General features: G+C 40.4%; 1 protein-coding gene across 2 annotated transcripts in view; it reads left to right on the top strand.

Moving 5' to 3' along the window:
• The window catches only part of OS9 (OS9 endoplasmic reticulum lectin), a 1,402,051-nt gene that overhangs the window by 1,018,312 nt on the left and 357,945 nt on the right, over positions 1–25,794 (top strand). The gene's annotated exons all lie outside the window — the stretch shown is intronic.

Here is a 25,794-nt window from a genome sequence, read left to right as displayed (position 1 = left end):
CCACTCCAGCCTGGGACCTTAACTTTGTATTGGAAAAGCTCGGTCTTCCCTCCTTTGAACCAGCTGCTACAGCAGAGTTGAAATTCCTTTCTTGGAAAACAGCCTTCCTTCTAGCCATCACTTCAGCAAGAAGAGTGTCTGAATTACAGGCCCTCATGGCAGTGGAACCCTTCATTATCTTCCATGTGGACAGGGTTCCCCTCAGGACTAATCCTTTTTTTATGCCCAAGGTGGTGTCTTCTGTGACCCTAAATCAGTTCATTCATTTGCCTACTTTTTTCCCTAATCCACAAAACAAAGGGGAACGAATAATGCACTCTCTGGGCGTGCACAGACAACTTAGATTCTATTTGGACAGGACTAAGCCTACAGAAAATCTGAGCAGTTGCTAGTTAGCTTTGCTGCAGGGACAGAGGGAAAGGCCATTTCAAAGCAAACCATTTCAAAATGGATAGCCCATTGCATTAATTTCTGCTACAAGCACCATGGAAAACCTACCCCACAGGGGACAAGATCACATTCCACCAGGGATGCATCTACCTCTGCGGCATTTCTCAGAGGGGTCCCTACCAGTGATATCCTAGAAACTGCCACCTGGAGCTGTGTGTACATACCCTCACCAAGCATTACCACTTGCCTATCTTTTCTAAATCCAGAGCTGGATTTGCCACTGCAGTCTTGCAGAGATTAATAGCTGGCCCTAATGCTCTTTAACTTCCTCCTCCCTTCCTTAGCTTTGGGAATCAACCCAAATGTGATGAAAGCAACAGTGAAACACAAAGAACATAATACAGTTGTGTACAGTTACCATAAATGTAGATGTTTGAGTGTATTCACTGTTGCAGTCCTGGTTACCCTCCCTCCAGCCCCCTGACTTCTTTGGGCTCTACCTCTCCTTCTGGTTGGTATATTTATTTTTTCTTGTGTATTTGCTTTTTGATGAGGGTTTACCATACCATTCAATTGCTTCCTGTTGAGGGCACCTGGCATCTGGGGCATGAAAAACTGATGTAATGGCATTGGCTGCATGTTTTATACCCCTGACGACCTGAAGTCATGGAAGAGAGACAGCATCCGACACAGGAATCCGAAGATTCTGGTTTTCAGGCCAGCTGAGGGCTACCTGCAGGCAGATAACCCAAAGTACAATTTTCTCTCTACATGCTCTCCAGCCTCCTTGCCCTGCTCTCCCTCTGTGACTACGCCTGGTTTGGACACCCACTCCTAAAGCATTAAAAACAAGCTCTGATGATACATCCCCTTTATGGGAATTGAACTAGCTTCTCCTAGAAGGAACTAAATAAGTATGTGTGACTGTTGCTAAACCTCTGTAATACCATATTTATCTAAAACCCTGCTAGGTTCAGCACGCTCCCTTTCCAGGAAAGCCAGCAGCCAAACCCTTTTCAACTCAGCCACCCCCCCCCCATATTTCTAGCTTCCTTAGTTACACTAGTCCCCTTCTCTCCTCAACACTCTCAGCTCAAGGAATTTACTCTGGTGGAAACACAGGTGCACTCTAGCTTTTGTCCACTAGATGGCACCCTCTCTCCACTACTCTTGTCTTCCCACATCTCTCACGTTACTTGCCTTACTATTCTCTACAAGTTCTTATTTCTTTTTTCTCCCTCCTTTTTTTTCAAACCTCTTTGGCCATTCTATCCTTCTAAATCCTTGTCCCCTGTACTTACCTTCTCCTACCAACATCCCACTGATAGGTTCTCGCTCTACCTTCCTTGGCTCTACCCGCTCTGTTCGCCCTGCATGCTCACTCCGCTCCCCTACCCTGCCCCAAATTCCCACCCGCCCCCAGCACCTCTACATTAATACCTTCATAACCACACCCACTACACTACCTAGCCAACAAGTTTCCACATCTCTGTCAACACCCACTCTCTTACCTCACCCATAACAATCATCACTAAACACACCTACAAAACCCATCCTAGCCAATTAGTCTCCTTTCTCAGTCAACACCTACTCCCAAACCCCACCAATACTTAAAAATTACTCAAAATCTCCACTCCATCAGAATAATTAGAAACATAGCTACACCTCTATACATACAGCACTCTTACACCTATAGTTTACTCAGCAACTACATACCAACTCTCAAGAACCAGCTTTAACTACTTCATCATTATGATTTCTAAACCTTCTCCACTCTGCTTTTACTTCTCCTCAACATATCCTATATCTACTACCTCACCCAGACCAATCATATTAATCACTCACAATCCTTTCATGTAACCAACCATCACAACTCACCTCCCTCAAACTCTCACACCATAATATCTACTCACCTATACGATATAAGCAACCATCTATATTTCCCTTGTAAACTTATCACCCTTCATAAACATTCTACCACCAGAGCAACTAACATATCCCTCATCACCATTATAAAGCCTAACCCATATTCTAAACAGTCCAAATATCTATCCAACCCAATCCTATATCTAATTACTACACTATTATCCAGAGATATTCACCCTAATCCTGGTCCCACCACCTCATCCACTACAGATAAGTCCATATTATTCACCTCCCTAAACTCCCAAAGTATAGTGAACAAAATCCCAAACCTCCATGCCTGGCTCACACAACAAACCAGACTTTCTATCCATCTCTGAAACTTGGTTAAAACCTCACATAAAAGACTCTGAGATAACACCATCCAACTACTCAATCATAAGAAAAGACAGAACCCATAAAAAGGAGGTGGAGTAGCTCTCCTATACTCATCTTCCTTATCAGTTACTCCATATAACAAACCTATTCCCCAATTCAATAATGCTGAATTACTCCTAGCGTTATTTCAGGTTAATATACACAAACACATATGCATAGCCACCCTTTACATTCCCCCTGGTGATAACATTACTACACTCGAAGACATCCTGTTCTGGCTATCCACTAACATTACTAATGAAATAATAATCCTGGGAGACATGAATATCAATTGGTCCTCCATTCAATCTCCCACAAACCCTCTTAACATCAACCTTTATATCTTCTAACAGCTAATCAACTCCACAACCCACCCCTCAAAAAACCTATCCAGTGGCAGCATTTTAGACTGTATTTTAGTCTCCCACCCTCATTATTTCTCTGATAATGGTACACTTCCAGACCCTCTTAGTGATCACCTACCCACATTCACACACCGACTCCCTTCACCCATACACCAAACACATAATTATATTACTACTTGCAACCAATTAAAACTTCAACCCTATAACCTTCTCAGACTCCTTAAAAGCTGTTAATTGGAACATTCTAAAAACTCTACCTTTAGATAATGCCGTTGCCCACTTCAACTCAACCTTCTTAAACCTTCTCAACTACCATGCTCCTCTACGGACTAAGCGAATAAAAATCAAAACTGCTCCTTGGCTATCCAAAAGTACTCTAGTCACCATGGAACGCAGAAACAAACTCTGGGCACTCTACCACAAAAATAAGTCTCCCCTCATTCATAACGAATATAAAACACTCGGAAATAATCAAAAAGCTTATTATCACTGACCGACAAAATTACTTCTCCATACTCCAAAACAGCAATAAAACAAACCCTCAGAAATTCTGGAAAGGAGTCGCTACCCTTATCAATCCTGGCAAAATTGACAACCCCAGCCCAGACCCCAGTGCTCCCGATATAGATTTGGCCACACAATTTAACTCTTTCTTCATAAATTCTATTTCTAAATTAACCTCAGCATTCTCTGACAACACCTCTCCTTCCATTTCACCCTCACCTTCTGCTACAAACACTTCTGCCTGCACTCCTACTACTACACTCTCTTCTTCTCCACGGTCATCACTCTCTAATACCCTCCCTACCCCTTCCTCTCCTTTTTCTTTCAAACCTATACCCATATCCACCATAAAAAAACTCCTTCAAAAACTTAAGCCAGGATCTAATGCCCCTGACAACATCCCATCATACTTTCTTAGCATAGCTGCAGAAGCCATTGCCAACCCCATCAGTATCCTAATAAACCGCTCTATCCAAGAAAGCATAGTACCCCAAATCTGGAAAAAGGCTTTCATCATACCCTTGCATAAAGGTGGTAATAATAACAATACAACTAATTTCCAACCCATCGCTATCCTATCTCCCATTTCTAAACTCTTAGAAAAATGTATCCAACTACAACTCCTACCATATCTCATAGACAATCACCTACTAACTCCAACACAGCATGGTTTTAGGCCTGGTCATAGCACTATGACAGCCCTCCTCTCCTTCCTGGAAACTGTAAACAAAGCCCGAGACTCTGGTCATATTGTCTCTACCCTCCTACTTGACCTTTCTAAAGCCTTTGACACTATCTCTCACAAACTCCTTCAAACTAAACTCTCTCAGCTAAACCTATCTTCTTCTTCTCAGAACTGGTTCTCCAGTTACTTATCTAATAGATATCAATCAGTAAAATGGAAGAAAGCCACCTCTTCTTTCCTTGCTACCCCAACCGGAGTTCCTCAAGGTTCCATACTAGGTCCTCTCCTCTTTAATCTATTCATAAATGACTTCCGAAATTCTATTCCTTTCTCAAATATCATCCAGTATGCAGATGATTCAACTATTATCTGTTCTGCCACATCCTTCCCCACACTGCAAAAACTTACACAAGATGCATTCTCAATCACAGATCAATGGATGAAAAGAAATCACCTAGCATTAAATGCCTCTAAAACCAAATTAATGGTATTCACTCCCTCTAAAGTCACCTCCATCAATACAAACACTTTCTGTATCACTAGTAATAACAATACATCTCTTGAACTGGTGCCTGAGACTAAATTACTTGGGGTCCAAATTGATAGTAAGCTTAAATTCAACTCCCACCTACAACTAAATATAAAAAAATCCCATCAAAAATTAGGTATGCTCTATCGACAAAATAGTTACCTCACACCCTCCACCAAAATCGCTTTCTCTACCTCATTTCTTATCCCCTCCCTTCTCTATGGAGCCCCACTCTTAACTAATCTACAATCTTCCCTTAAAACACAACTTTCCTCATGTTACAACAAAATTGCCAAATTCGCTACTAGCCACAAATCATCTACCCACCACTGTTCTTCTCCACAAACTAAAATGGCTAGAACTTTCCAATCATCTCACTTACACTCAACTGACTCTTGCACATAAACTCATTTTCAACCCCCTTCTCTGTCCATCCCTTTCCTCTGCCTTTAAAATGCACCTACCCAACAGAGTGCTAAGATCTAACAACCAAAATCTAATAGAATTGCATAAACCTACTCGCCCCCCAGGTAAAAATCTCCTATCCTACGGCCTAGCACTTCTCTGGAACTCCCTACCCCCATCCATTCGTATCATCTCTAACCACTTCACTTTCAAAAAAATCTCTTCTCACTCACCTAATATCCCAGTGGGAATGCTCCTGTTCTCATCCATCACAATATAAACTGGCAAACTCCTTTTTCTCTCCCTTCCTCTAACTTCCTATACTGCCTCTCCTAACTGAAACTCTCTCTACTTGTTCTAAACAAACTTTTTATAAATTGTATTGTGTGTCATACTTTCAAGTTTAGTCAATATTTAGGGACCTCTCAGTACTTATATAGAAATGTTTTCATTACCAGTATTATATCTTCTGAAACTTTCATCACCTGTCTGTACTACTTGAAACATTATGCTTTAAACTGCATCATTGGAAAATATTGTAATATAACCTAAAACCTTCTTGTAACCTGGTTTCTCAAGCCATACTACATGAAATGTCTTGCTCTAATTTGTTGACTTGTAAACATTGTAATCTAATGTAAAACCTATTGTAACCTTCTTACTGGTGCTTTTCTCCCCAGGACTCCATTGAAAACGGGTTCATTTTGGTCCAATGGACTATCCTGGTAAACCAACTGCAAATAAATAAATAAAATAAAATAAATAAATGTGATGACTGCAACAGTGAATACACTCGAACATCTACATTTATGGTAAGTGTACACAACTGTACTTTTTTTAGTCTTTTTCCTCTAGCTGCTGTTACAGCCAAAGAGTTTCTTCGAGCCCTGGGATTCGTGGCCCTGACTGTTCCAATGCTCCTCTTGCCAGACTGCACATGCGGAAGCCTCAGTTCAATTTGGCTTCAGTATTGCCACCCTCTGGATTTCAATGTGCCTCTCGTTCCTTGTCTGAAACGTTAATTCAAGTGGTGGATTTAGCAACTTACCCTCAACCCAGGCCTGCCCTTTCAGCCCTCTGGTTCTTTTTCAAAAATTGTTCACCATTGCTCCAGACATGGGGTGAGGGACTTTCTGTGGTCACCTAAAAGTTCAAGGTCTCTGCCCCCCCATCAGAAGTCAAACCGTATTAACATCAGAGATGAGAGCTCTTGATTCTAGCCCTTCAGGCTTTTCACCCCATGCTCTTTTACACGGGCAATACCACAAGCAAGGGGGCACAAAGTCTTACCTTTTCTGCAGGCTGGCTCTTCAAGACTGGGGTCTGGCTCTCAGTTATCAGTTAACTCTTGAGGCAGTGTATATTCATTCAGGGCACACACTACTGCTTTAAGCAGGTCCAAAATGTAGGCTCACAAATGTATGCTTCGCAGAGACATTTTTCTGAACATAGTCCATTGGTGGGGTATTCCTCAGGTAGATCAGGTAGATCTTTTTGCCTCCCCTCTGAACACACAAATACCTCTCCTGTTCCAGGATGCCATGCCATGCCGTTTGGTGTGGAATATGGATGCCTTTTCTTTCCCCTTGGAAGGAGGCTGTTCCTCTGTCTTCCATCCCCTTCCCTCGCTTCCAGGACTCATGCAGAAGATTCAGCTGGACTCCCCAGAAATCTTGCTAGTGACTCCATTTTGGTCAAGATAGTACTGGTTCCCCTTCTCAATGCATCTGGCTAGGGGTTACCCCACTGGTTGGACCTCCTCACACAGGATAAGAGGTCAGTCATCCATCCTTACTTGTCCACTCTTCATCTGACACTGTGGGTGATAGGGTTTTGATCCCTTTTAGGCACCTCTATTCTGCTGATGTGCTATGGGTTTTACAGGAGGCAAGAAAACCTGCAACTAGAAAGTCTTGTATTTCCAAATGGAAGAGATTTTCTGTCTGGTGCCATGCTCATAACCAGTACCCTTTTTCAGTGCGGGTCCCTTTGGTTCTGTCATATTTGTGAGTTGCTCCAGTTTGGCTTGGCCTCTGCCTTTCTGCCCTTGAATCTTCCTTTTCTTCTCGCTGTGAGGTCAGACAGTTTCTTGAAGTCCTGCATCTTAGGCTCCCAAGGAAGCCCGTTTCTTCTGTATGGGTCCTTAATTTTGTTTTAGAAAAATTGACCCATGCTCGTTTGAGTATGCATGTTCAGCTTCTCTGCAACATTGCTTGCTTGCAGTTCTACTTGGAGGTTTTCTGAGCTTCAGGCCCACATTGGCCATCCCTTTTTTTTTTTTTGTTCCTCTCAGTGACAGTGTGTCCCTTTTGTACTAATCCTCTTATGCCCAAGGTGGTTACTAAGTGGTCTTTGAATCAGGCAGTACAACTCCCTTCCTTCTTTTCTCTGTCTTCAGTCTGCTAGTGAGAGGATTCTATATACCTTAGATTTGCATAGACAGCTCGGGTATTATTTGGATAAAACTAAGGCCATTCAGAAGTCTGATCAGTTTCTTTTCATCCCAGGACATTGGGTTTGGCTGTTTCTAAGCGAACTATCTCCTCCTGGATATCTAAGGCCATTTCCTTTTGTTCTTTTCATGGCAAATGTCTGTCTACTTACATTAGGGCTCACTCCTCTAGGGCTATGGCCTCTTCTGGTGCTTTCTTCAAGGGGTTGAACACCTATTCCATCCTTGAAGCTGCTACTTGGTCTTCAGTGCATACTTTTATTAAGCATTATAAATTGCTTATGGTTTCTAGGGCCAGAGTAGTTTTGCACAAGCCATACTGCATGGGTTGGTTGAGGGCTCTTCCCAGCCTTCGATCTCCCAATCCTTTTCTTGAGCTTTTGTACTCTGTCTACGGTGAAGAATACTGCAACAGTGGTATAGATGGACATTGTACGGCGTCAAGTGGCCTTAGGTCAGCCGGTGCCCTAGGCAAAAGGGCTCCATGGCACCCCCCCCACCACCACCACCACCCAGGTGTCCCCATCCTGGTCTACCTACACCAAATAAATACTGGAAAAGCGCCCCTGCTACAGCAGCACCCTAGGCAGCCACCTAGCTGGCCTATGCCTAAGGCTGGCTATGGGTACGGTTGTGTAAAATCTTTTACCATAGCAGTAGATGTCCTTCTCTGCACCGTTACAGTATTTGCTCCCTCCCTCCATCCCCCCTTTTTTGGGGGCTTTGTTTTGATTTCCCCTCCTGGCCAAGGGTCTCCCTTTTCCATATGCATTTTCTCCTTCTGGGTTTGCATGGCCCCACTTTTGATTCTATGGAGACTGTTCTGTACATCACCTTTTTACCCTACTTTCCTGAACAAAGGGCATTTGTTGTGATACAAGATCTAAAAGCTTTGTTATACTGTCCAGATGTTCGGCTATCCTTGGCAGGAGATCTCTATGGTGAAGGAGTACTGCAACACTGATGAGAAGGACATCTACTGTTATGGTAAGATTTTACAGAACTGTGCTTTCTGTTTATTTCTTTTATTGCACACCTGTGCCAGGGTAATGGCTGAAAAGGGACTTGGGAAGAACCTACTTACTTGGTTAAATTAATGAATAAATTGTCTTAATTTGCTGAACATTACTGTTGGCAGTGGGGCTAGGGGGGTAGATTGTAAGTCTCTGAGGGTTGGTGCATGCAGTTATTTAATAGGTGTGCAGGTGTATCCGAGAGTGATCTTGCTTGAAAGATGCCAAACTGCATTTGATGGAGAAATAATGAGATCAGGAACCTTCAAGTTGGATTCTGTCATAGATTATTACAGTAGGAAATATGTCTGTTAGTGTGTCCTGCTATATCTTCAGTCCTATTAGAGAACTGACAAGCTACCTCAGCATATCCAAATTGTTGATTTATCATTAAACAAAAACTCTAGTGCGGCAATTAAATAATGACAATATACATGGTGAATTGTTTAGTCATGTTGACACTGAAAATCAAATGCAGGAAATGCAACATTTTCAGCATTCTCCCATAAGAGACAATGAGGAGTTTTCTAAAGCTTTGATTGTTACTGTATACTGAGGATTTTAAAGTTTTAAGATGGATATTTGAGAAAAATTGGGCTCATTTTGTTAGATGATTCACACATCTGGGAACACGTTGGTGAATGACCTATAGTAGTATACTGTAAGGGAATGAACTTTAAGGAATTGTTTAAACATTAAAGAGAATATTGTCCAATTGAGTTCCCAGGGCATGACAAGATGTGGAGGATGCAACTGGTGCCATAAGGTTAGGACGAGTGATAGCTTTACTATCAGGAACACAACTTATTATTTAAAAGGTAAATATAACTACAGTACTAAAGCAGTAGTATACATGGCAGTTTGTGATTCCTGTTTAGCATTTTATGTTGGTAACATGGAGATGTGTTTTAGCCAGAAGGTGTATGAGCATGATTATGCCATTAGAAGGAATAATTTAAACAATGCTTTGGCTAGGCATATAAGTGGTAATGAAGGACACCAGTTTGTTTGATTATTGATCATGTAACAATAGAAGATAAAAAAGCATGGGGATTGTATTTAGAAATAAAATAATTAAAATGGCAAGTGCACTTGCAAGCTGATAGCAGGCCAGGTATAAACAAACGCAGCTCCATTACACCAATATTAAAATTGAAAGCACTAGCAAGAAAGAAAATATTGCAATTAAGTTGATTGTATTATTTAATACTTAAGGCTTAAGCTGTTTTATTTATGAAAAGTATAAATGCAATATAAAATTACAAAGTGATGTATTTGTAAGTCAAGGCACTGTGGCTTTAATGTAATTTTGTTGACATCCAATCAGAAGTAAGCTGCTACAATTTAAGAATGTAATATACCATTTACCTATGTCTGATGAAGTTTAACACTGTTTTAAACGAAAGCGCTATTTTCGAGTGTTATTAAAATTTTGTGATTTTAACTTCAGCTTGGATTTACGTATTTGGAGAGCGTCTGAGGGTCCAACATCATTGCTGATCTAAAGAATTACTTTTCCCTAGTTAAGTTAATTATTACACCAAGGCAAGATGGTGTGTTGAATTGCTTACTCCAGCAAGGCAAGATGAGGTGTGTGGATGTGTGAGACATCTGTGAGAGATCTTTCCTGGCAGGTTCTGAAAAACAAGTGCTGCTGCGAGAGTTCCAGAATATCTCTCACTAATATCTAAAATAAAAAATCCTTTCAGTGCTGGTTATAGAATGACATCACATCTGGTCACCTGACTCTGGTACAGTACACACCCAGAGCTTTGCTAAAATCTGGTTTTCCCAGACATTGTTGTCTCTGGCTACAGTCAGACCTGTTAGATAAAATCATTATAGCCTAAACCAACCCATTTAATTTTCAACCTATTTTCAAAATTAGCTGGACTGAGATTAACCTCTTCCCTTCCAGAATTCTCTGTTAAAACATGTACATTTAATTTATTATATATGTATGTCAGACAGTGTTGCATCTCTTTTCTGTCCAGCAAGGCCCACTGTTGATGCATTTTTAACATAAGCAACTTTACAGATACATTTTTAACACAAGCATCTGTACAAATCAGTGTGATAGTCAAATGACATAAACTTTACAAAAAACACCAGCTAGCTGTGCTGGCATGTTACACATGCACTGCCCTACTTTCCTTGACACAAATGGTACTACCTATTGTCATATTAATCATATTTGTAGCCACAGCAGGCAGCACTCCCTCATATGACAACTGCTTTGTACGTTATAATTTTAAACTTTGCCATTTTTGACATTGCTGACCTACTAAACAGATTTCATTAACCCAGTTAGTTACATCATCTACTGTACCTAAAAAACATTCTAGGAGCCACTCAGTTGTTTAGTGCTTAGCAGATCCCATATGTTTGCCAAACCTGGGTATAATTGCACGTTTAGTGGTCACTGCAGTATCTTTACATCCTACTCTTCAAAATGAAAGCATGCCACCACCTTTAGTAATAGGTCTTTTATTCCACAATTGCTCAGTGTTTTTGTTTTAAAATAAATTTGGTTAAATTGAACATTCTATTAGTTAACCCACAGGAGTGTTGTACTGAGCTATATTATTTCCTTAGTGTCATGCTATTAGTGCAAGGTGAATATTTTCCAGTTATCAAATGGCGAGCAAGAGCTCATACCACACTCTGACAGGGTACATACTTCAGGACATCATACACTGGTTGAGGCAAAGACTTGGGGGCTTTTAAAAAAGACAGCTGCAGTTATAAACAATCACAGCTGTGTCTAAGAAATAAAATAAAAGCAGGTTATCAAAAAAAATTAAACTATCCCATGCCTGTAACCCAAAAATCTTTTGGAGAAAGTTGTGTACTGCCAGAGAGGAAAATATCCATTGACATAAAGTCATACAACATAAACCTCTCCAATGCAAGTCTTTCTAGACTTTTCAGAGGTTGTCCTCCTGTGCAGCCCTGCAACTTCTACCTACCAGGCCATACCGACATGGTGTTTCCTGCTCTGCTGCACATCTCATTAGTACTCAAGCTACTCCAAAGGGTCAAGTCATGAAGCACCTTTACTTCTGCTATACAGACACATTCCTTTCTTTTGCACCAGAGTCCCGTATCCTCTGGCTTGGAAGGTGAACACCCTGTTTTATTTGGAAGGGGATGTTTCTTTTTGCCTTCCCTCCTCCTTCCTCTCATTCAGAGAGTCCTGTTCAAGATAGAACAAGACTCTTCCAAACTCTTGTTGGTGACTCCCTTTTGGCCCAAGCAGCATTAGTTCCCTCTTCCCACTTAGGAGCAATCACCACAAGTTACTTGACGGGGTGGACCTACTCACAAAAGACAAGGAGTCTCAAATCCATTCCCATTTGTCCACTCCTTAACTGACACTGTGGGTGTTCGTGTTTTGATCCCTTTTAGGCACCTTTTTTCTGAGGACATGCTTCGGGTTCTGCAGGAGGCCGGGAAACCCACTACCAGGAAATCTTACTCGTCCAAGTGGAAGAGATTGTGTTTGGTGTCTTGTTCATAACCTGAATCCACTTTGTCGAATTTCTTTGGTTTTCTCTTATTTGTGTGAATTGCTCAGTGATGAGTTGGCATACTCTTTAGTTAAAGCCAGCCTTTCAGCTGTTTCTGCTTTGCCTGCCTTTTGTTTCTCCTTTGGCGTCTAGATTTGAAGTAAATTTTGTAAAGGCATTCTTCATATTAGGCATTCTAAGAAGCCTATTCCTTCTTCCTAGGAGCTTAATTTTCTTGTTAAAAATTGACTCTGGCTCCTTTTGAACCTTCAGCTTCCTTACAACATTGTGCTCGAAAGACACTGCTTTTGGCCCTTACTTCAGCTAGAAGGGTGTTTGAGCTTCAGGCCATTGTGGCATTCCTCCTTTTAAGTTTTTCATAGGGACAGGGTGTCTCTTCATACTAATCCTTCTTTTTTGCCCAAGGCGGTTTATGAGTTGTCTCTTAATCAGTCTATTCATTTGCCTAGTTTTTCCCATCTCCACAGTCTGCTAGTGAGAAGGTTCTTCACACCTTGGATGTGCATAAACAACTCTGATTTGATTTAGCTAAAACTAAAGCCATTCGTAAATCTGAGCAGCTTTGTTTCTTTTTATCCTAGGTCTTTAGGCTTGGTTTCTAAGCAAACTATTTCTTCCTGGATCTCTAAAGCCATTTCCTTCTGTTGCTCGTTTTATGTGAGAAGCCTTTCTACTTCTGTTAAGGCTCATTCTACCTGGGCTGTGGCCTCTTCTGGTGCTTTCTTCAAAGGATTGGATACAGACTTCCTCCAAGAGCCAGCAACCTGGACTTCTGTGCATACAATTACCAAACATTATAAGTTAGATATGGTTTCCAGGGCTAGAGCCAGATTGGCAGGGCTGTCCTGCATGGCTTTATTGAGAACTCTGGTGGACCTTCCTCTTCTCACGTTTCATTTTGTAATTTTGCACTCTTCCTAGTGTAAGACGTAATGCAACAGTGATGGGGAAAAACATAATACAGTTGTGTAAAATCTTACCATAACAATAGATGTCCTTCCCTTCACTGTTGCAGTATTTGCACCCTCCCTCCTCCTTCCTTTTTCTTTTTTCCTTCTGGATGCACATGTTCCTCTTTTACTTCTTGTACTGTTCCTCCTGGGGCTTTTCATTTCTGAGGAAGGTACGTCCGTATGTCACCTTTATGCCCTATGCTACGCTGTAATTGGGGGGGCATAAGTGTGACACATGACGTCCCTATAATAACCTAAGGCTTTGGTATACTGGCCGTATGTCAGGCTACCCTTGGCAGGAGATCCATAGTGTAAGGAATACTGAAACAGTGAAAGGAAGGGCATCTACTGTTATGGTAAGATTTTTCACAACTGCACTGTCTGTGTTGTCGGTCTTTGGCTGGTTCAACTTGCCCCCTCCTTTGGTTGGTGTGGAGGACTTCCCTTTCTGTGATGACTGGACAGTGAACGTTGTCTGTTCCTTATTTTTGGAGTCCTGCATCCCCCCTGGTTAGGGAAGTTTTAGTGTATAACCGAAAAACAGGAATGAAGTGCTAGGAAAACTAGTAACCAAGTAGTATGAAGCACAAAACACTCCACCGGATCCACGACTGGTAAAATTTACTAGTGTAGCTACAAAGATTACATAAACGTTAAAAGCAGGTACGTTTTCGTCACCAACTTCTTCAGATAAGCCAAACACATCACCACCTTCATTTAAATATCATTTCACAGTTAACCCCACCCAATGAAAGCTTACAATGACTTACAGTTCCTAATTGATTATTCAAATACAAGTTACTGCAACCTTCAAACTTCCCTGTCACAATCCCACTTGATGCTGATATAAAGTGCAGTGTGCAGAAAAATTATAAATGAATTGAAATATATCAAATAAATATCAAATACATACATGTATAAACAATATAAATCCACTTATATATAACAAATTTATACCATTTGAGTTGTATACCTTACTTTAGTTAAATATACATAGTAAAAAACTTATAAATGAATAGCACCATCTAGTGGACAATCCTAAAAACTTCTTTTTTATATAAAACTTTTCTCTCTCTAAAACCTTTTATAAAACTTTTTATATAAAACCATTTTATCAAATAAAAGTTCTTTTACATTCCTTTGTAAGATGCATTCAAACAGTTCAAGCCCTATCTATAACTTAGCAGATCCAAGCTTTAATACAAGCATAATAGAGATCATATCATTTAAATCAGTTTTTTTTACATGCTTCCAATACTACTTGCCAATACAGCTCTCTGTATTCAACCCTTGTTTCCCATGGTCCACCTCTCGGGTCAATAGCTACGGTCTCATGAACAAAGAATCCAAATTTAGCTCCCTTACATACACAGGTATGCTTATATAGGGCATTATTTTCATGTCTCATTTTTATATCCTAGAGGTGTTCGTATAACCTCTGTTTAAGTTTTCTCTCACTCTCACCCTGTGCAAAATGACCCACACATTTTACAAATCGCTAAATATATAATTCCTTTGGTGTTACAATTCACAAAAGAATTCAAGTAGAACTTCTTACGAGATTTTAAGTATATTGAAGCTCCTGTTAACAAATGGGAACAGTAATTGCAACTACCACATTTAAATAAACCTTTTTGCTATTCCTAGAGTGTCCTACACTTCTTCCTATTTGAGTGCCCATCTTTAACAGATTCTTAATATTTTTACCTTTTCGGTATGTGTACTTTATTTATCAAAAATATAATCTAAATCTGATATCTTGGCAAAATTCAAGCATTCTCTTTCTATAACCTTTGTAACCAGACCAGCTTGTCCATCATATGTGAGTGTAATACCTGGACTGTAGTTATCTCTGTCATTATCTACTGCATCATTAAATGCATAAATAGAGATTAATTTTCCAAGTATAGGGGCAAACCTGTTTTTTCTTCCCTCTATTACCTCTAGGCTGATTTGTGTCAGCAGGTCCTTTGGATAACCCAAGAAATAATTTAATTTAATTTAAAATTCATAAGTGAAACTTAAAAAAGAGGTTGAACCATTAATGTAATCAAAATATTCTTTGAATTTAGGGTATGCCGTGGTGGTACGGCGGTAGCATTGTTACCTCACAGCAAGAGGTTCTCCCATTCGATTCTCAACCGGGCTTTGGAGTGCCTTCTGTGTGGAGTCTGCATGTCCTCCCCGCGGTTGGGTAGCATTTGAAAAACATGCGTGCGTAAATGGGTGTGCCTTCGGTGAAGGTTGAGCGTCGAGCTGGTACCTCGGTGTTTCATAAAAAAAATCTACTGCCAATCATTAGCGGACCGGAGTTCCGCTGTGGCGACCCCTTACCGGAAAAAGCCGAAAGACAAACAAATATCATCCAGAAATCTCCCATAGTATTTCCAACACTGGTGAAAATGAGAATTTAATACAAAATTCTCTTCCCAATATGCCATAATTAAATTTGCATATGTGGGGGCACAATGTGCGCCCATGGCTACTCCAGTCATTTGTTTATAATATTCATCTTCAAAAAAGATGAAGTTGTTCCTTAAAATCGTGTCCATTAGTACAAGAATGGTTCTAAATTCATTGAAGTTGATACCTTTATAACCTACCAGCATCTCTTTAAACCATTTCAGCCCCAGTTCATGTGGTATACATGTAAAAAGATCAACCACATCCAAAGTTACAAAACTAGTCTCATCAAAAGAGCCCATGAATCATTTAAAATGTTTTTATTACCTTTGACTAGGTCTTTAATCTTTTTATCCACATATTTAACTAGTGGTGCAGTAACAGAACCCTCTGACGATACAGTGGGTCTCAGAGGAGGGTTGTGTAAATTTTTGTGCACTTTGGGTATACCAAATATTGTTGGTAACCTAGGCTTTTCCACATATAGATGTAAAAAACCTGTTTTAAATGATATGATCTCTTTTATGCCTGTATTAAAGCTTATATTTGCTAAGTTATAGATAGGGCTTGAACTGTTTGAATGTATCTTACAAAGGAATGTAAAATAACTTTTATTTGATAAAGTGGTTTTATATAAAAAGTTTTATAAAAGGTTTTAGAGAAAAGTTTTTTTATATAAAAAGAAGTTTTTAGGATTGTCCACTAGATGGTGCTATTCATTTATAAGTTTTTTACTATGTATATGGCTGCGGTGGTGGTGCTGCGGTAGCGTTGTCGCCTCACAGTAAGACGTCCTGTTCGATTCTCAGCTAAAGCGTCTTCTGTGTGGAGACATGCGTGTATGGGCGTACCTTCGTTGAAGGTTGTGCGTCAGAACAGGCAACTCGGCACGTACAAATCTACTGCCAATCATTAGCGGACCGGAGTTCCGCTGTGGCGACCCCAAACCGGGAAAAGCCGAAAGATACAACAACATTTAACTAAAGTAAGGTATACAACTCAAATGGTATAAATGTATAAATGTGTTATATACAAGTGGATTTATATGGTTTATACATGTAAGTATTTAATATTTATTTGATATACATCAATTCATTTATAATTGTTATGCACATTGCACTTTATATCAGCATCAAGTGGGATTGTGACAGGGAAGTTTGAAGGTTGCAGTAACTTGTATTTAATTAATCAATTAGGAACTGTGAGTCATTGTAAGCTTTCATTGGGTGGGGTTAACTGTGAAATGATATTTAAATGAAGGTGGTGGTGTGTTTAGCTTATCTGAAGAAGTTGGTGATGAAAACGTACCTGTTTTTAACGTTTATGTATCTTTGTGTCTACACTATTAAATTTTACTAGCCGTGGATCCGGTGGAGTGTTTTGTGCTTCATACTACTAAGTTTTAGTGTATGTTGAAAGTGGTAGTCATTGGGCAAACTTAGTCTAAGAATTAGGTTGAGGAGCCAAGGAGTTGTGGATGAGTGAGGTGGAGCCATGCAAGTTCGAAGTCTGATGGAATTGGCTGTTGTCCGATCTGAAGACGGACAAGTTGAACTAGACAGAGAATGGACATCACTGATCTGTCATTATGGTAAGCACATAACTTTTGTTTGTTTCTTGTGGTAAAATGTTGCCAGGTAAACGCATTACAAATTACACAAGATCCATAGCTACATCATCAACCCTCTTTCAGAAATTCTTTGGCAGTATTTATGCTGCTACAACATGGGCTACTTTGCACAGTTATGCAAGAACAGTTTAATCTGGATGTGCTTTCAAGGTTCAAGTCTTCCTTTGGAGCCACAGTCACCCAAAGTATTCAGTCATTATGCCAGCCTTGACATTCAATTGGGGATTTTGCCTTAGTGTTGAATTGAATGGACTGAATGAAGTGTGATCAAAAGTTTTACATAGATCTTTGTGATTCCACATTCATCCACTTCAGCATACCTTCCCCTGCTGCTGATTACTGTGGCCTTCTGCACAAGCTTGGTAGCCTGTATCTGCAACCTTTAGTGGGTAAGGCTTAGAACATAAGTAGAGGGGCATGTGTACTGTTGCTGTTATCAAAGCTTTGACAAACTCTTCCTGGAGAGGAGAGGGTAAAGTAATGCATTAGGGGAATGAAGGAAGGAACGTGAGCTTTAGGAAGACATTATGAAGTCAAATGACTGCCACCTGTGTCAACAAGTCTAGTGTTTGAAGTAGGCAGATGGGAGGTCATGAAGAGCTAACAAAAATATAAGTACATGACATTTTTATTTCTGAATTAACTGTTGTGATTTCTAATGTTCTGAGTAACATTTTGAGGCAAAAGATCTATTAACACCTTTATGCTATAAAAAAATAAATTTGACAAAAATGCCTTGCATAAGCACAGTTGAGTGCGGGGATTTAAAAAATATATATATTTTATGTTTTGGAAAAGGTTCCCCAGATTGTATGGGGAGGGGACTGGGGAGCTTTATTGAGAAAAAAGTGAGGTGGTTTGACAGTTTAAATTAAATGCGACTCACCCCCTGGTATTAATAACAAGATCTCCATAAATAATATTTTAAGGTTGAGTGGATTAATTATGATTTTATGGAGACTTTTTGGTTTTTTTTTTGTTGCCCCTGAATAAGCCTTTTGATTATAATATTTCATTAATTTATAATATCACAAGTATTTTTGTATTGTTATTTTTGCAGTGATTTTTGTAACTCCTTTTTTTGGTATTTGCCTTTTTAAATATTTTTATTTTTTATGATATGTCGGATTGGTCCCGCGGTGGTGGTGCTGCGGTAGCTTTGTCGCCTCACAGTAAGATGCTGTCCGGTTCGATTCTCAGCTAGAGCGTCTTCTGCGTGGAGACATGCGTGAATGGGAGTACCTGCATTGAAGGTTGCGCGTCAGGGCTGGTAACTCGGCACGTAAAAATCAACTAACAATCATTAGTGGACCGGAGTTCCGCTGTGGCGACCCCTAACCGGGAAAAGCCGAAAGACACAACATGTCGGATTGGTCAATCGGTTAATTAGTTTCAACTGATGTGTATAAAAGACATGAAGTCTGAGGTTATTTTATTTATGATGACGTTCTGTATTAAAATAGATGAAAGTTCTAAACAATGTGTATGAGATTTTATTGTGGTTTTGTGATCTCTAGTCCTAAGGTGTGGCTTAGCAGTGTTTTTTATTTTTATATTGAACTGAGTAAGATGTTTGTGTCTCACCAAGGGTCTAATTTAGATGACTGAATTTTTTAAAATGTTGAAATTCATATGGTCAAGACCATATGATCAACATTTTAAAATTCAGGCAGTTTAGTGGAGATCAGGGAATGTACACTTTTCCCCATGGTAGTGTGATCTCATAGTTGATATATATATATAGTTAGGGGTGTGAGGCTGGGTGCAGGGGGCTTCCCCCTTGCAGATTTGTTTTCTCATTTTTTAACTCTCTTAAAATGTCAATCATACAGTCTCAACCATAGGATGTTTGGCATTTTAAATGAACAACAACCCTCACAAAACATTCTTCCAAGACGTGGAGCCTTAGAAAAGCAGTACTGCATCGTTCGCATGGCTGTGCATATGGTCAGTTGTATTTCCATTGACCCCATGCAGTCCAAGGCTTAATCTTGTAAACCTTCTGTTTTCAGTTCTAGTTAAGTATAAGCTTCATCTACAATCTAAGAGTGCTAATTTTGAGAAACCTCAATGGGTTCTTCAGTTAATTTTCTCCAGTATCCTGAATTAGTCATAATGTGGAAGCTGCCGCATTCAGTGGTGTTTTTTTGTAATTGTACTGAATGAAACACATGCTGAAGTAACCTGGTTATAGAATGCAACCCAAAGCCCACTATTTCATTTTCTGGTTTTCACTATTCAGATCATAATACTGGCTATCAGTGAAGTCTTGTGTTCACAATTAATACCAGCACTCTCTGTATCCATATGCCTGCCATATTTATCAGCCAAGACCAAGCATTACTTTTATTGCATCAGGGAGAGGCATAAAGTGGGTAACGGTCATGTGTGAGTGTTTGAATCCTGATACTCTGATACTTTTGGTAGAAACGTTTGGCTATTTTTGAAGCCAGTAAGATGTTGGCCATTGACGGCTTATTGCAAGTGAACTGGTGGGAGGGTGTTCTCTGCTTATCACCAAGCATAAGTCTGTGTTACCATAAAAACAAGCAGTTACAAAAAAAAAAGTTGAGGTTTAGTCCTTTGAAAGCTGAGTCGTGATTATCTGGCTTCATCCCAACTTGTATTGGTGCTGAGCTAATCTTCAGCTAACAAGACCTTGACACTTCCTCTGAGGTGGATGACAAGAAGACCACTGTAAACCCACCATAAGAGTTCCTTGTGCCACCCAACCCCAGACTAATTGTCTGGAGTCTAAAGTCAACCCGTCTGATCCTTGTCCGGGATTGACAGTACTCCACATACAAGACTCCCTTCGTTTGGTTGCCGCAGGTGTATTTGAGTGTACTGGCCCTGATTGAGGAGGGTTGTTCAATCATCTTGTAGCAGGGCTTGTGTCTCAATGGCTTATCAATAGATTGAGTTTAGACATCTGAGTCACAGATGTAGGATTGCATCTCTAGGGAGAACTGTATGAAGCCTAGGCTGGGCCTAAGATGGGCTTTTCTTCAGCACACACGTGCACAAATGTACGCACACACACACACACACACACACACACACATTGCCTTTACTTTTGCATGCCAGTTCCTTGTCCCTTGACAACATGTACATGTCTCTTGTTCATTTCCTTTCACTTGATAATGTAAATGAACTTACCCCTGGTGAGAGTGGATCCAGGGATATATGACTGTTGCACCCTAGTTATCATGATCACCAGATGATGCTGAGGCCATTTCTGATAACAAAATAAGGCCATTTTTCATGTGGGGAGGATCACAGGCTTGTGCAAAACAGCCTAGATTGGTATGGAATCTTGTAGTCTGCCTCCTTAGAAATATTTTTTTGAGTTTTTAGGGAAAGAGACCCGAAGAGCCTGGAGTTATTCTCGACTGGAGCAGTTCATAGGTAGATATTAGGCAGTCCTTTGACTCTTTTCAGCCTAGAATAGAATACCCAGCATCAAAGCTTGCTTCTTACCTCAAGGAGTGGGACCGTAAGTTAGGCCTGGGAAGTTTGTGAGTGGCTATCCAGTTGCCTAGGTTAGTCTTGAATGTTGTAGCTAGGATGTTCCATAGGTGGAGAATCTGTTTGAATAGGAATCCATCTTGCCAATATATCCTTTTAATTTGTTACAGATTTAAGATTCTTTTGTGTGTGTGTGTGTGTGTGTGTGTGTGTGTGTGTGTGTGTGTGTGTGTGTGTGTACTTAGCCATTAGCTTTACAAAGGCATAGTAATTCTGGGAGGGTTGGGGTGTTTCATGGCCTGGAAGGCCAAACAGATTTCCATAGAGTAAGTCATTGAGAAGCAGTAGATAGAGGGTGGCCAATTGCTTAGGATAACGTGAGACTTTTTGAGGTTTGTGCCTGTTTATGTAGGAACCTCTGGGGTGTTTCCATTTCAGTGATATGCTATGAAAGGTACATACCAAGGGGCATTGTATTCAAGTAGTGGTTTGGTTAAGAAATGAGGACAGTGGAAGCAAGATTTTGATCCCTCTAGAACTATAGATGTAAGGGTTTTCCAATTTTAGTGGAAATATGATGTTCAGAGGTTATGGAGTCCTATGCAGGGGTGTCTGGACGTATCTGGTTTAAAGGTGTGTCAACTTTGATATAAAGGAGGAATTATTTTAAAGTGGAATATACTACGTTTTTTGGCATTTCGGCTAAAACTATTGTCCCTGCACTAGTTTGCATTGGCACAGCCCATTCTGGAGTTCCTTCATGTCAGCGGGTGCTCAAAAAACAGCCCCTGGTTTACAGTTGTCATTGAATTTGGTCACCTAGTGATCTGGGGTATGGTCTCTGGCTCATTAAATTTGCAGATAATTGCAAATTAGGAGCTGTCATTGAATCCCACACTGGCACAAATGTTCTCCAGGAAGGGCTGACACAGACAAACAACTGGTGTCAGAGCCATGGGCTAAAACTAAATGCTAAGAAATGCATAATAGTATCCTTCGGTAGGCCTTCCCTATCAAGGATTGATGTCAGAGTGTAAGCAAAGAGAAAGAAATAGGGGGGTCCTAAACGAAAGACGATCACTGGTAGAGTTTTTAGTTGAATCTAGAAAAGAAGTTGGCATTAAAAATGGAATAATTAGTAGAGCATATAAAATATTGCATGATAACTATAAGAATCAATCAGAGAAGGTTAGAAAGGATTAGGAAGAGAGATTGGATAAGCAATTCACAAAGAAATAATGGGAGGATATACAGTGGATATAAAAGGTTTGCACACTCCTGCTAAAATGCCAGGTTTTTGTGATATAAAAAAATGAGACCACAATAAATAATTTCAAAACTATTCCCACCTTTAATGTGACTTCCTGTACATTTCAATTGAAAAACAAATCTGTTAGGGGAAAAAATATAAAAAATAAAAAAACGTACGTTACGCTGGTTGCGTAAGTGTGCACACCCTTAAACTAATACTTTGTTGAAGCACCTTTTGATTTAATTACAACATTCAGTCTTCTTGGTAGGAGTTTATCAGCATGGCACATCTTGACTTGGCAATATTTGCCCACTCTTCCTTGCAAAAGTGCTCCAAATCTGTCAGATTGTGAGGCCATCTCTTGTACACAACCCTTTTCTGATCACCCCACAGATATTCTATTGGATTTAGGTCTGGGCTCTGGCTGGGCCATTCCAAAACTTTATTTTTCTTCTGTTAAAGCCATTCTTTTGTTGATTTGGATGTATGCTTGGGGTCCTTGTCATGTTGAAAGATGAAATTCCTCTTCATCTTCAGCTTTCTAGCAGATGCCTGAAGGTTTTTGGCCAAAAGTGACTGGTATTTAAAACTGTTCATAATTCCCTCCACCTTCACTAAAGCCACAGTTCTAGCTGAAGAAAAACAACCCCAAAGCATGATACTGCCACCACCATGCTTCACTGTGGGGATGGTGTTCTTTTGATGATGCAAATTGTTGTTCTTGTGCCAAATGTACCTTTTGGAATTGTGGCCAAAAAGTTCAACCTTGGTCTTATCAGACCACAACAAATTTTCCCACATGCTTTTGGGAGATCTGATGTATTGTTTTACAATTTTTAGCCAGGCCTGGATGTTTTTCTGTGTAAGAAAAGGCTTCCATCTTGCAACCCTGCCCCATAGTCCGGACATATGGAGAATACAGGAGATGGTTGTCACATGTAGTGTACAAACAGTACTTGCCAGAAATTCCTGAAGCTACTTCCGTGTTGCTGCAGGTCTCATGGCAGTCTCCCTCACCAGTTTTCTTCTTGTCTTTTCAATTTTGGAGGGACATCCAGTTCTTTGCAACGTCACTGTTGTCCCATATTTTCTCCACTTTTTGATTACTGTCTTCACTGTGTTCCATGGTATATCCAATGTTGTGGACATTTTTTTGTACCCTTCTCCTGACTGATACCTTTCAACAATGAGATCCCTTTGATGCTTTGTAAGCTCTCTGTGAACCATGGCTTTTGCTGTAGCAGGCAACTGAGTAAATGTTAGGAAAATCCTACTAGGGCAGCTGAACTTTATTTGGGGTTAATCAGAGTCTCTCTAATTGATGGCAGGTGTGTACCCAAGAAGACTGGATGCTGTAATTAAATCAAAAGGTGCTTCAACAAAGTATTAGTTTAAGGGTGTGCACACTCGTGCAACCAGCATGTTGTATGTTTTTTTATTTTTTCCCCCTAACAGATTTTTGTTTTTCAATTGAATTGTACAGGTTATAGGTCACATTAAAGGTGGGAAAAGTTTTGAAATGATTTATTGTGGTCTCATTTTTTAATATCACAAAAACCTTGCATTTTAACAGGGGTATGTAATCTTTTTCTATCCACTGTATGTCCTAAATATGCAACAAAATCTGCTTGGAAATATGTACATAGTTTTTTTATATCCTAATTAGACTCCAGAAAATTTTTCCTCTGGTAGACCGCAAATTTTAGAGGTGTGACAAGGAAGAAAGACGTAATTGTGAACATATTTTCTGGGAGTGCAGTCAGTTGGTGGACTTGAAGGATAGATGCAGGGGGAGGGTAGATTGGTGTGACGAGGGAGATGATTTTTCTGAGCTACAATACAGAATCGGAATTAACCCAGACATGGTAAGGCCTTGCTGTGTGTAATTATGGTGACTACCAAAAAACAAATTACTAGAAAATGGAAATCAAAATCTAAACCATCTATGCTAGAACTAGTGGAAACAATTAATTCAGGGGAGGAATGAGGTTTAAAAGGCTGGACTTAAATGAGCTATGTAATGTTTGACTGAAAACGATTGGGTAGATAAGTGATGTATAATGTTTCAACTGGGAGTGTGTCAGTATTAGTGGGGAGCTTAGAGCAGCCTATCTATCCCTAGAGGAGTGTTCCCAGCACAAGAATCTGATAGTCTATTGGCCGTTTTGGGCCAATTTCTAGCTCTTTCAAGTTCCCCTGTATAAAACCCACTTTGCGCGGTTTTTTTGTTTACTACCAGCCAAGCTCTAGTCCTGCAGAAAGTGTTTTTTTTTTTGCTGCTACCTGGGCTGTCCGATCTAGCTAAACTGCAAGTATTTCTGCTTCTTGAACTGTTTTAAACTGTTTAAAGTTGTTTTTTTTAAAGTTTGTCCTGTTTGTTGATTTATTACATTTTCCTGCTGTTTGTTGCAAAAAAAAAAAAAAAAATATCCTTGTTTTTTCTTGGATAAAGGGAGGCTCCTTTGTTCACCAGTGGCAGTGGGGAGCTTAGAGCAGCCTTATCTGTCCCTGGAGGAGTGTTCCCAGCACAAGAATCTGGTAGTCTATTGGCCGTTTTGGGCCAATTTCTAGGTCTTTCAAGTCCCCCTGTATAAAACCCGCTTTGGCACGGCTTTGCGCATAGCACAGCATCGGGCAGCTCCGCTTAATTGGGTTTAAACCATTCTCGGCTCCAGAAAGTCTGCTGTTCACTTTTTCCCTTAGAACTGATCTAGTTCTCATAGTAAAGACCCTATTCCTACTCTAAAGCCTGGCACCACTTGCTCACTAAAACAATTATGTAAGTCAGAACTAAACAAATCAAAAGCACTACACCCTCACAAGTTCCCCTTGAGTACCTTGTTCCCCATTGGCCATTTTTTTCAATTATAAATGAATTCCCAATACTATTCTAGCATGTCCAAAGGTCAGTTGTCAATCTCCTCTCCAGTCCAGCTGGTGAATCTGGGAATCTTGAGGAAATGTTACAACTGCCTCATGTACACAGACAACCCTCTCCTCCTCCCAACAAATTCCAACACATGTGAGAGATGCAACCATATAGCCAAACTGGAGGCTAAGCTCTCTCAACTCAGTACTGGCGTAACCAGTCAGGAGGAGAAGGAAACCACACTCACTACAATTCCAGTCTCACATAGACCTACCACGACAGCAAACCAAACACACAAACACACAAAAACATACTCGGAGGCTCTAAATAAAAATCTGCCTAAGCAGCAGAGACCTCCAAAGCAGACACCCAAGCAACCGCTACCCCAAAACAAAACACGTGCAACACATAGCACACAAAGCCAGTGTGTCGTACAGTCACAGCCCTTAAGGCTAAGCAACACACCTGATACACTTGTAATAGGTGACTCTATCATCAGGCACACTGACGTCCCGCTCACCAGGCTGAACAAGAAGGTCATGGTGAGCTGCCTGTCGGGCGCTAGGATCCGCCACATAACACAAGCACTCAGGTCACTCCAAGGCAAGTGCAAATATGACTCTGTCATTGTCCATGCTGGTGTGAATGACCTGAGACATACCTCCCTGGACTACATGAAAAGAGACATAGAGGAGCTCTCTGAGCATGTAGCCCAGGCCGGTATGACCCTGACCTTGAGTAGCATCTTACCCTCACTAAGAATGATGCCACAATATGAAGACAAAGATGATCAGCTTCAACAATTGACTTAAGTATTGGTGTCATTCAAAGGGGATCCAATGCCTGTCAGCCTGGGATGACATGCTCGACAAGCCACGATGCCTCACTAGGGACGGCTTGCCCCTGTCACCCCTGGGCTTTCGGATATTGGCAAAGGCTCTTGCCACCCCCATAGTGCCTTTTTTAGGCAAGGCTCAAAAGACAAACCCACTTCCATAAGTATCACAAGGGATAAGAAACTAAGAGTAATGCTACTCAACGCGAGAAGTCTAAACCTCAAGATACA

The sequence above is a fragment of the Protopterus annectens genome, chromosome 9.part0 (genome assembly GCF_019279795.1).
Source record: "Protopterus annectens isolate FY-2018-M chromosome 9.part0, PAN1.0, whole genome shotgun sequence".
Taxonomy (NCBI): Eukaryota; Metazoa; Chordata; order Ceratodontiformes; family Protopteridae; genus Protopterus; species Protopterus annectens.
Note: the sequence above shows the minus strand (reverse complement) of the source record. Positions and strands in the feature narration are given on the sequence as shown.